General features: G+C 36.7%; 1 protein-coding gene across 1 annotated transcript in view; it reads left to right on the top strand.

Moving 5' to 3' along the window:
* The window catches only part of UNC13C (unc-13 homolog C), a 607,361-nt gene that overhangs the window by 122,557 nt on the left and 471,670 nt on the right, over positions 1–13,134 (top strand). The window lies entirely within an intron of this gene.

Below are 13,134 nucleotides of genomic sequence, written 5' to 3'. Positions count from 1 at the left end.
GTCAATAAGTGAATAAATGTAATCTTCACCATTATTTTTTATAGTTCCATTTAATGAGTGTATAAAGTATTTAAAATGTAATCACAAAATAATGTATTAATTATATTTTCTATGTAAGATACTCAAACAGCAAAGGATCTCCTTTAATGCCTCTAATGATACATTGATATCAGTTTGGCATGTGTGTTGTTAGGCCTTTTTCTGTGTGCCTGCAAATATATATGTTCTATAAGTTCATATAGAATAGTAGTTTTGTTTGTCTCTGTGCGTTGAACATAAATTAGGCCATTCTATATGTAAATAAAGAAGCACTAATTTAGTGCTGACATAATAGCAGATATCATTACAATTATTTCATATATAATGACTCATTTGTTCCTTACAATAGCCCTGTGAGGTAAGTTCTATTTTGACCTCCATTTTCCACATGAGGAAACTGATGTATAAAGTAGTTAAAAAATAAAGAAAGAAAGAAAAGCAACCCAAACCAAACCTTTCTCTTCATACAGCTAGTAAGTAGCAAAGTCAGTATTCAAAAGTTAGTCTAGTTCCAGAGTCTGTGATCTTAATTACTATACTATATTTCATCTGCAACTTGTGGGTTTCTTTTTCCTTACCTTTTCTTTTTTACTATTTGACAACATACCTTGGAAAACTTTCCACTTCATTATTCATAAGTGATGTAAATATTTCAAAACATTAATGTTTGTTCATTCTTCTATTAATGAATTTTCCAGAATATTTCTGTCATTATTGTAAATGATACTAGAACATACATATAATCAATTTTCGAAGTGTAATGTGTGGACCAAAGCTTATGCACAGGATAGATAGTTAAATTGTTTTATAAGAGTTGAAATTTGAACACATTTGTGTATAATAGAAATAGAAGCAAAATTTAGATATATGGTTTAGGGTTTTTTGGAGGGGCAAAGAAATAATCTCACAGTTATGTTTTATAATATTCTCATCCTCTTCAAATGAATTTTGTTAAATAACATCCACATGCTATTTTCTTTAAATTAAACATATAAAAATTTTTAAGTTTAAAATTTAAAGCTCCCGGATAATAACATCATTTTTACTGAGATTTTTCAAATAAGTAACTAAGTTATTATTTATGTATACATACATTTCAATGTCCTTTAAATATGTGAAGAATTATATTCACATTTGTAATGTCACAATAATTTAAATGTGTTATAAAAATGAACTGTGGCAAAAGTTCACTGTGGATTATTTATAGAAAATTCAGGTAATAAATGGATTACTCTCTCCCCACTACCCCACATATACTGTCTTTTTTTTTTTTTTTTTTGTGGTACGCGGGCCTCTCACTGTTGTGGCCTCTCCCGTTGCGGAGCACAGGCTCCAGACGCGCAGGCTCAGCGGCCATGGCTCACGGGCCCAGCCGCTCCGCGGCATGTGGGATCTTCCCGGACCGGGGCACGAACCCGCGTCCCCTGCATCGGCAGGCGGATTCTCAACCACTGCGCCACCAGGGAAGCCCATACTGTCTTTAAGTTTACAAAAAAATGATACTGTGACAAAACTAATAAAATGTTTATTTTAGAAACTAAGTTGAATTCCAATTTAAATTAAAAAAAATTTGTATGTCATAGTCTTAGAGGCTTATCTAAGTTTATGAGCTTACAGTTCTTTAAATTCCTACCTTCCTGTGGCATCCATCACTTGAAAACAACTTGCTTTCTTAACTCATATCTGAATATGGACTTTTATCATTGTCAGAGAAGCAGAGTTAATCTACATACCTTTTTTTGTTAAGTGTATGTTGTGTAAATGTCTAGCTACAATAGGTCATCTTTTCATTTCAATTCTTTAGATCCTTTCCACATTATTTTTCCAGAAATGTCCTATTTCAAGGACTTAGCAAGGGATTTTGGAATTAGGATGGTATGGGAAAGAGGTGATAATTTTTAGTCTTCAAGAGAATTTGCTGTTATCTGAAGGCAAGTTCCTCTTGAAGAACCTGAAGAGTACATTTAAATGCAAGCTTTCAGTCACAACCTATTCCCAAAATATTTGTTTATTTTCCTTTCCCTATCAATATTTTAAAATATATATTTTAGTAGAGTAAAATATTGCTGTAATCCTCAATATTAAAATTTCTGTTGTCCTGGGAAACTGTCACTGGAACAGATTTTGAAAATAGGGAGTCATTGCTGCTTCAGGGCAAGGCTACTATATCCTTCACTTCTCTGCCTTCAACATCCCTAATGAGTTCAGAGCCGAACCACATCCATCCTTCCCTCTCACTTCTCAAGTGTCAATAAAAGCACAGTCTATACACACTGAAACCAGATAATGGAATTAACAGTGCTGCTGATTTCTGCTCATTCTCTGCACGTCTCCTGTAAGTGTTGCTGGAAAATGCATGCCAAACATTATTATTTTTCCTGTCTGTTACAATAAAAATTCAGACAGGTTCTTGGAAAAGAACTGAGAGGAAGAGAGAAAAGATGCCCAGAAAAAGAGAAGGCTGGAGAGATGCTTGTTTCAGTGAAGTCATTACATTTAACATTTAACATCTTAGTGCTTTTATAGGAGTTTGGTAACTTTTGTCATATACGTAGGCTAAGAGTCATACCAAGATGACAGACATACAAGAGCTTTTGGGGGAGAAACATCTCAGATAAAGTAGAGAGACAGACAACAGGAGTAGGCAAGAAGAGCCTTGGACCATGATATAGGTCTGATACCTGAAAAAGGGGGAGGAGAAAGGAGGAGGACTAGGTATGAAAAGCCTTAAACTGACTGCAATGAAACTGCCATGAGACTGCAATAAAGTGTCAGTCACACCAATGGGGAGTGCCAGAGATGAGGCTGTCTGTTAGATGAGTCCCACCTTGAGCATACAGGGGCAGTTCATTACCCTCCCCAGGTTCACTCACTGAACACTGGCAGCAGCCTGGGGAGAGTTTGGCCTCAGGCTGCAGTTGGTTCTGGAGGTGTGGTTACTGAAGGCTGTCATCCAACTGTTCCTAGATGTTCTCTGAGGAATATCTGACTGATACATGCCCGTGGCTACACAGCATCTGACGTTTTGATGTCTTTAAATGTCAGTTTGATGACACAGAGATTGACAAATAGAAAAAGAAAAGCTTCTGTTTTGACCTCCCTTTCAAATAGGTAAAATAGCAAAAGAAAAAAATAAATAAATGAAATAAGTGCTGAGTTTTCCAAGCTTGTTCAATTATTGCCATGAACAAATAACTTTGTGAATGTGAATAAGTTAATCATTAGCCAAAGTTCCGAACAATTCCCTTTGTTTTTAAGTTTACCTTGATTAAAATCATGGTTTTTGTTGTAGTTGTTACACCTGACATGAGTTAGGTGGTACGATATATGGTTATAGCAGGTTTAATATACTCTTGATATTTGTCATAGTTCTGACATTGCTTTTGTAGTCTCTGTAAACTTTAGCATGTCATATTCTGTGTTCACGCCACCTTCCCCGCTGCTAGTCTTGATCTCCATGTTTGGTCAGGTCATGAAATCAGTCACTTAACATGGAAGCTAAGATTGTTCTTACTCTTAAGGGACTCTTAACCCATCTTTTCTCTTAGAAGCAGTCTTTTCTCTGGTAGCTCAAAACTTTTTGCTTTTTCCTATCTAGCCCATAAATTAAAATTTTCCCTGTCCCCTCAGGTAATTTCCTTACTTCTAAAGGAAAGGGCCAGAAATTCTCCTAAGCTTAGATCATGGCTCTTTCCAGAGCTGTAAAACCTTTCCCTGTGTCAGTGGTTCATTGTGCATTAAACATTCCTACATTCTCTGAACCAGGTTTGCCAAGTACCAAGAAAATGACAGCCCTGGAGTAAGTTTGCTTCACTCACAGTAGCAGGTCACTCTTTGGAGAAAAATGGAAGCCTTTTTCTTTGACTTTCTGGTCAATGTTTTCAGGGAAGAACTCTTTTTCTCCCCAGGGACTTTGGTAGAGGAGTTCACTATAGATGTAGAGAGAAGTGAGTTAGAATTAGGACTGTTAATTTTTATAAGGGTTATCAGATGCAAATAGGATCTACTTTCACAATTCATAATTATACAGCAATTCAGTCACCATGCCTGTACTTTTTTCAACTTATTCAGATTGCCATCAGTCTAGTTTTAGTCCTCAACACCTTTTACCTATGCAGTTGCAAGCTTTTCTTCTAGCTGATCTTCCTGCATCAATTTATTCCTCCATGTTAAGTCCAATCTCTACACTGTTAAAGATTAATCTCCTTAAAGCACAGTCTTTTTCTACTTAAATGTGTCTAATGACTCCTCATTTCTGCAATGTAAAGTATGGCTTTTTGTACATGGCTTTCAATATACTCCTTGATTTCTATTTCTCTCTTTGTACAAAAGAGAAATATTATCTACCTTATTTGTTTTCTTGTTTGTGTCATTCCTATGGCACATATTAATTTATTAAATTGTATAACCTTAAGATTCATATCCTTGATGACTTGATTTTAAGCTCTTTAAAGGCAAGAGTTGGTCTTTTATTACTTAGGTTTCCTTCTACAAAGTTTATGTTACAGTTTTGCCCATTTAGGACCTTATTCATAAGTTAATTTTGTTTTAGAATGGCAGTCTCTTTGATCAATTGGTTAGAATTACTTTTTAAGAGATTCAGGTCTACCACATTTTAAGAAAAATTATTCCTGAAATAATTGTGGTTTGAGGATCAGACACACGAGAAGTACTCTGAGCTTTAAAAGCAGCTTAACCCACTCCTCAAACTCAGTGTTACTAAGCCCTTACAGGAAAAAAAAATCATCAGGGGATTTTTCTCACAGTAGATGTAACCCTAGTTGACTAGGAGGCCACTTTGTTTTGCATTGTGAATCTCCTTTTCTCCATTTTGGAGAAACTTTTGAAGATTCTACTGAGAAAATTTATAAAAAATATTACTCTAATTATGCTAAGATAAATTTTATCCTTTCATTCTCCTATCAGAAAACCTTACCACTTTAGAACACTCTAGATATAAATGCACACTGTATTAAAGATTTCCTGTAATAAACTCCATTCTTACTACTTGAGAAAGGAGAACTTTGGTGATTAATAATTGAACAAACTTTTTCGCCTTGTTCTTTATAAAAGTAATAAAGGGAGTTGTCTTGCTTAATCTATTACAGAAAGAATGAAACCTGGCATCTCACAGCTAATGTCAGACATAATCATGAAAGCGGGTAGTTATATCAGCTAGAAAAGAATCTCATATGAGGCTACAGCAGTCCCAACCCTACCACAGACTCTGGATTATACCAAGTCCACTAGTGCTCAGCTCTCTGCCTGCAGTCCTCCTGCCAAGCAGAAATGTTATATTCTATACACCAAGATTTGGCCTAGACAGAGAGCCTCTTAACTAGGAAAACTGACATCAATAAGGCCATCAACTTTCTAAAACCCATGTATCAAATACTGATTGGTAAGCCATTAGCTTCCCCTGGCCAAAACAAAAACAAAACCAAAAAACCCTGCCTATCTAATTTTGGCCTACCACCAGCCATCAGTTTCCTAGCTCATGGTGAGCTGAAACGCTTCATTAGACTCTTGTAACTTACTCAGAGAGCACTCAATACCTCTATTGAGAAAATCTTGGTCATTAGAGAGTACATTTTTACGTTAGCCACAAAGACCAGCCACTAGACTGACTCCTTCAATGTATGAACCTACGAAACACCAGGGCCACATTATTAGACCCTGTTAGTGTCTAGTGTTACAGTCTAAACCGGGCTTAGAGATGCCATAGTTTTCTTGGAATGGATTATAAATCATTTCTTTCAGGCATATTTTTTCCTACATAGATATTGCAAATAATTCACAAAACTCATTCAAAGGATTAAGAAAATGGAGCTGTTACCTCATTACTACTAGCTTATAGTTCACAAAGTTAGAGATTGACACCTTGCCTGAGTTTGTAGCTTAACATTTTTTTCTGACTATAAATGCAGAAGGACACTTGAGTATGACCCACTGTCAATTCAGGGATACTGTATAAGGCTCTCCAATCTTCTGGTAATGATTTTAGTGAAAAGATTCTGCCATCCACAAGAGACCTGATGTCTACTCTAAATGAGACCATTTTCTGTGCCAAGAAAGCAGTCCATGGAGAATTCCTCACCCAGAGTACATTTGTACTTCTGTTATTAAATTGTTCATAAGAATATGCAACTTCAGGATCATCCTGGGTTGCAGGATTTTACTCATCACATAAAGGCCACTCTCTTGTTTATAAGGAAGATAGGTTTACGGTTTTGATCGAGAAGATGTGAATGACTCTTCATCCATATCAGCCCTGGATGCAGATAATGCCTTCATTCCAGAGAAGGAAACCATAGCCACCACCAGCCATCACCAATGCTGACAGCTTTCCTTTAGCCATTTCCTCACCCTGGAGCCTTCCAGAATTGTTGCCTACAGTACTGGTTGGCCCCTCAGAAATGGCCTGCTTTTCCTTTTATCTTTAGGTGACTGCCAGGCAAAAACACACCCAACAGGAAGTGTTAGAAAATTACCAGCTATTAATCAAAAAACATTGAAAATAACGCGTCTAGGTAAGATGGCAGTTATGACTACTCTGCTTCCTAAACCAGAGGATTCTTTCCAAAACTTAATTGATATGGCTATTGAGTACATTGAACATACATGAACTGTCTTAGGGGAAAAAAAAAAAATGAGCTTGGCCATTGTATATCCCGGTAAAGCATATGTTGAATGGGGTTTTAAGTATCTTTTAATAAATGAATACCATATTCCATGAAGGCAGATAATAGAGATTTTCTCTTATAGGTAGATGATAGAGTAGAGCAGAAAAACAGTAATCGTCGCTGCTAACAAAATAGTTCGCCCCCATACCTTGTAATTACTCCTTATTTGAAATAACAGGTTTGCTTAATCCACAGTGTGTTCTTAAATATTGAACAGCTTGTTGTTCGAACCATAATTCTCATATATGACTAATTCTACATTAATGTCCAGTAGGTAGTTCTTGGTTTTTAGTCTTTCTTAGCATTTAGAAACAGTATGAAATATTATAGGGGGAATATAAGGAAGCATTTTAGATATTTAAAAAATGGGAATGATGTTTTAAATTCATAATTATTATAATAACTAATATTTTTTCTAGTGTTACAGTATAACAGGCCCATATCTATGTGTTATTTATGCATTATCTTCTTTAATCCTCATCACAACTTTTCGAGGTAGATGTTACAATTTTTTTATTTTTCAAATGAGGTTACTGAGGCTTAGAGGTATTAAACATGGTCAAGGTGTAATAGTGATTATTAGAGCTGAGGTTTGAACTAGGTCTACCATATTCCAGGGCTTGACTGCTTTACTATTATGCCAAACTGATATAATTTGCAAATAGATGATGCTTGAGTCTATATCAGTTCTTTGTAATTATATATTATATTTTGAACTTGATATTTCATTATATATTAGTCTGATAAGGTTTATAAGTAGGGGTATCCAATAAATGTTGTACATATATTTCTATCTAGATTCCAGGAAAGTATTTGCTAAGGGTTTTTGTATTATCCCCTAGAAATATGTAATATTTCATAATATCACTGAGGTGAATTTGTGATGGATTGAATGACTGAACCCAGAGTATTAGACAGATTATTTTTAGTTGAACTAAATGGAAATATGAAAGATCTGATTGTAGGATTTGAGGGTGACATGGTTGGGCAAAATAACTAGTGTTATTAGATAATGGAGTTAATATCTAAAGGTTTTTCACATACTACAACTGAATATAACAAGATGAAGTATAAATAGTTTATCCTGACTGATATACTAAGTTACTATGCAATAACGTACCATACTACCCCGTTTTAGTGTATTAATCAAATAAAGGTTTATTTCTCACCCATACTACGTTTTCAATGCATATAAAACAAGGGAGGAGGATGTACTTGGTAGCTGCCCAGGGAAAGAGGCTGGCAAAGGTTTGTCTCAACACACACTTTCATGTTTTCACTGTAGGCAAATTAGGATGTGACACACCGGACTCTCTCTTAAAACTTCCAGTTGGACGTGACATACCTCCCTTCTGTTCATATGACAGTGGACAAGGCAAATCACATAGAATAACTACTTTAAAGGTGAGGGATGAGGTGCAATCCTATCGTGTGTCTGAAAGGACTAAAGACCTGGAATGTTTCTCAACAGCCCTAATTATCACAACTCGGGATAAATGTGGGCTTTGAACTCAGACTCTATAGAAGAGAGCAAATACAGTTTAACATCAATGTTTGAAAAATGTCAGTGTTCATTGAATCTAGTGACGAATTAAGTAAGCTTGTGGTGCTAGTGCAGGGGCCCTGCAGGGAAAGCCATTCTAGAGCACATGGAGAGAAGTGCAGGGTTGGAACGGGACAGAAAGCCCCGCACTTGTCAAGCTCCGCTGCTTCTCAGGACTGTGTGCTCAGTTCAGGAACCAACACCTGAACAGGGTGTAGACAAAAGAGAAGGCTTGCAGATCAAACAATGAATCTACTAGTCTTGTCTGTATTCACTTAGGCACGTATGGTCCACTGGACAGGGGCTGGTTCTCACATGTCTGTGGGTATATGGTAACTATCTGGGCAACAGAGGAGAGTTGGCTATATGTCACTCACTGTCCAGCCAGCCAGACCAAGCTTATTCATATGGCAGTGATGGGATTCTAAGAAAACTAGTGAAAGCAGGAAGGCTACTTTAAGCCAAGACTGGAACTGACAACCAGCGCTTTTGCTACATTCTGTTGTCCAAAAAAAGTAATAAATTCAGCTCAGGTTCAAGGAACATGGAAATAGACCCTGACTCTTTATGGGAGAAATGAACTGAGGCCATTTTTTTTAATGATCTACCATAATTATGTATACCTATAATTAAATAGTATTCAAAAGTAAGATATTTCTCATAATTTGAAGAAAATAGAATGTTATTCCATGTATTTACCTTTACTTACAATATGATAGTCTCTGTACTTGGAATAATAAAAAACTAGGAATTACTATGAAAATGCCAGAATCTCATTTTTGGTATTTATTAACAACTTACCTCAGCTACAATACAAGGTAAAGTGTGACTTACTTTCCAGTGGATAAAGTGCTCTGAAAATTTATAAAAGGAAGATATTTCTGATTTGGAGTTATCAGGGAAGACTTTATGGAGAAGATGGCACTTAATTGGGCTTTGAAGTTTGTGTAGGATTTTGATAATTGGATATAGAAAAGTCAGAGCAGGTAGCAGTACAAAAACTTAACATCATGGGCAAGGAAATTTACTGGACAATAATGTGTCAGAATGCATGCAGGAGAAAAGTGGAAGATGGGTTTGGACAGGCAAGTGGAAACTTTGAATGCCTGACTAAAGATATTAAATATATTAATCTTTTGAATAATATCTATAACTTTGATAGATATTTCCTGCATCTTGTGAAAATGACTCAGTTGTTCTGGGAACATAATGGTTGAACAATAACTACTAGATGATTATGACAATGAAGGGAAGAAGCTATGAATTTATATTCACAAGATTGTATAGTTTTTTTTAACAGAACAGACTCATCTGCCAAAAGTACAAGAGACAATTTTTAGATACACATTAGTCTTTAGAAGCAAGTGTGCTCAGGCGTAGCCAACATGTCTTTTGTCTGGAGTGCTTTTACATAACTCTGTCAACCGTGATAAACATCACTGCAACTCTAACTGGACTCTACCTCATTATCTTGATGTTTAGACTCTAAGGTCCCAGGTAGGAAAGGCCAAAGTAGAGACTGGTAGAAGTCACTGCTGCTCAGAATGATCTGAGTATAAATCTTTTTACACAGGGTGACACCATCTGCCTCATAATCTTTGCATGTAAAGATTCCTTCAGGAAACAATACTTGAAATAATTGTTCCAGGTGACAACTACAGTGACAACTACAAAATCTCAAGTTTCAGAAGAATCCCCAAGTTTAATAAGATGCATTTATTTGTATCAAGTATAGGAAGTAAAAAAAAAAAAAAATGGAGGTGTAAAATTTCTTCTGGAAATGCAAATTAATCCAAGTATACCATGAGAGAAATACAGTGTCCCTTATAAACCTCACATAGGTAAAAAGCAAAAATGTCAGAAGTGATGAAATATGTTAGTTGGTCTATGAGTTTGTCTCAATTGAAATGTAAGTGCTTAGAAGGAGTTAAAAAAAAAAAAGTGGGCTGACAGTATTTGCTATAGCTATCTTTTGCTGGGTTTTGGGATTTGGAATATTTTTTGTTGTTTATTTACATATTTGCTTTTCTTTATATCTTCTCTATATATTTGACTTTTCTATCATAAATGTGTATTAATTCTACATTTAAAATAAAAGTATAAGAAGTACCAAAGCTATAGCACAGGAGTGAATGAAACCAGAGATTATATACAACAGAGTGTCCTGTCTGGGTCAGAGTTGGGACTCAGATTTGATCAATGTGGTGAGATCTGTGAAAGCTCTTGCCAAGGTATGTATTTGCCTTTGTTGATTTATACAGAGTTTGAAGAGAGTATGTGGGCAGTACTCGTAATTGGGGTTCAGACTTAGACATATTTGATGGTAAAGCTGGCTCAGCAGTAATGAAAGTGATTTGCAGCAGAATTTCAGACTAAGACCTGAATAGTAGGGGGAAGGAGGTGTGTGTGTGTGTGTGTGTGTGTGTGTGTGTGTGTGTGTGTGTGTGTGTGTGTGTGTGTGTGTGTGTGTGTGTGTGTGTGTGTGTGTGTGTTTAAGCTATCCTTATCCAGCCTTAAAAAGTTGTATAAGTAACTTGTAAGGAGAAAAAAGGGTATATGTGACTTTGAGCTGTTCTTTTGGGATCCGGGCAAAACTACTGAGTGCCCCTGCCCTCCCCAACTGAGTACAAACAACTCAAAGGGTACACACTAGAGACAGAACACTAAGTAAGGGCTAAGAATATTTTCAGTTCTTTCATTCAGCCAATGGGACCTGAGGAGGGGAATATCTTGCAGCATCTCTGAGCAGAAGGCAAATGTGGTATATCAGTGAATATACAGGCTTTGGAATTAGAAGTCCTCTTTTTCAATCTTGACTCCACCATTTATTAGTGGGGTGAACTTGGGCAAGTCATTTAATCTGTAAGTCATGATGCCTCATTTGAAAAATGTGGATTATAACCATAACAGTTAGCTCACAGGATCATTTAATGTGTCTCACCTTTTTCACCCAGCACATACAAATAGAATAGTTTTGTGATACATTACTGGAAAAGTAAAAGCTTTGTTCATGGTGGCCAGAGATAGGATCTCCTGGGACCGAAGAGTTTTGCAGGACACGGGTCTTTCAGTGCTAAACCCAGGAAAGCCCTGAGCAAACTGCTGGGTTGAGATGGCCATCCTCGAGGAGACGAGGAACTCTGGCTGCCCCAGATGGCCACTATGGTGGTTTCTCTAAGATCAGCACACCTGTAACTCATGTGTTGCTCACTAGAAACTCTTGTTAAGAGAATTAAATTAGGCAATATACTTCTTTCTATGCAACTGTACTTCTCTGGGCTTCTGCCTGAAAAAATGCATGGATTCAAGCTTGGAGAAGTAGTTTCCTACTTCAGTTTCTAGCTCGGCATATTTCATTAGACATGATTGTTTGCCCCTCGAAAATACAAGGGTCATATGTCAAAGACGAGGGAACAGGGAACAGAGGGGCCTTAAGAGAGACAATGAAGAGTCCATTACTGATCTGAATTGAGAGTGAAAAGGAGAAATGGATAGAATACAAATCTGTTCTCTTGACTCTTTGAGGAAACTACAGTAAATAGAACTCAGCAGGGCTGCCTCTCTTTTCTAAAAATCTTTGATGTTTGACTGAAGATGTGGCAGATACTGACAAACTTCCCCCCTTTTAGTGTGTATTACAGTCTAGTTCTCTGCTTTTATTCACTAGATATTAGCCTTGTCATCTCAAATGAGATAAGCTTCTTCTTTCCTGCTATTGCAAGTTGGGGCATGGGCAGACTTTCATTTCACTATCTCTGGCAGAAAGGGTGAACCTCTTGGAATCAGAGCTGAAGACAGATCTGACCACTGCTTAGAAACTGGACCCTTCCTGCATCACACCATTAAACATCACCCTAATGGCAATGTGTCTTATTATTATACTTTAGCTGTCTCATACTCACTACTGAGCAGGCTATAATAGAACTAATAAACATTCTGATACAATAATCTCCAAGTTTCTCTAGTATCCAAATTCTATTGAGACCATTGGACCAGAGAGCATAAACACAGTAAAACTCTGATATAATATAAATATCAATTGATTGAGTAGAGAGGAAAGACTTAGAAGGAGGACTGTAATTTTGGAGATAAGTCAGTACATTTATTGAGAGTACACCAAGAGCAAAAGCATTCTTTATTCTAAGGGTCTTTTTTGATTAGAGGGTGCAAAATATAAGGCTGTCTCTCTCCTTGTGCATGTTGCATTAAGCTGAGAAGATAGTTGAGGGGATAAGACTGGTGTGTGAATTATAAGGGACCATAGGAAATAGGAAAGAAAAACCAGGTGGCCTTGTGGCCAAAATATACATGAATGATCTCTTAGTATTTAAGGCCCTACTTAACAGTGACTTGGACATGGGGATTAGTGATCCATTTTAGTAGATGAATAGGGTGTTCATGAGGGGTATTATTGGGACATAAGCATTTTGAAAATCAGCCGGTGCCAGATTGGGAAGGACCTTGAACATCAACTATGAAGCATGGGGTTTTTATGTTTTCTAAACTGATTTTCTAACTCCAAATACCCAAAGGATATGTTGGCTCACCAGAATCAGGGGAAGTGCCACGTGCACCTTCCTCTTCTCTTGGATGTTGTATCACCTGCATAGCCTGTCCTTGAGGGAAGCACCAGTTTTAGACAATCAGAAGCGAGGGAGGGCACTTGAATAACAATTTAAAAATAAAGTTTACATGAAGATTGAAGTGGAAGTTGTGTATAATATGTACTAGAAACCAGATAATTGGAAGACTTGAAATATTATGGACAAAAACCATGAGGACTACTTTATCAGAACAAATGATGACTTTAAGCATCTTCAACTGGGGGAAATATGAAGTGGATAGTCAAATATAAATGTTGGGTAGTCT

This window comes from Kogia breviceps, chromosome 3 (genome assembly GCF_026419965.1).
Source record: "Kogia breviceps isolate mKogBre1 chromosome 3, mKogBre1 haplotype 1, whole genome shotgun sequence".
Classification (NCBI taxonomy): Eukaryota; Metazoa; Chordata; class Mammalia; order Artiodactyla; family Physeteridae; genus Kogia; species Kogia breviceps.
Note: the sequence above shows the minus strand (reverse complement) of the source record. Positions and strands in the feature narration are given on the sequence as shown.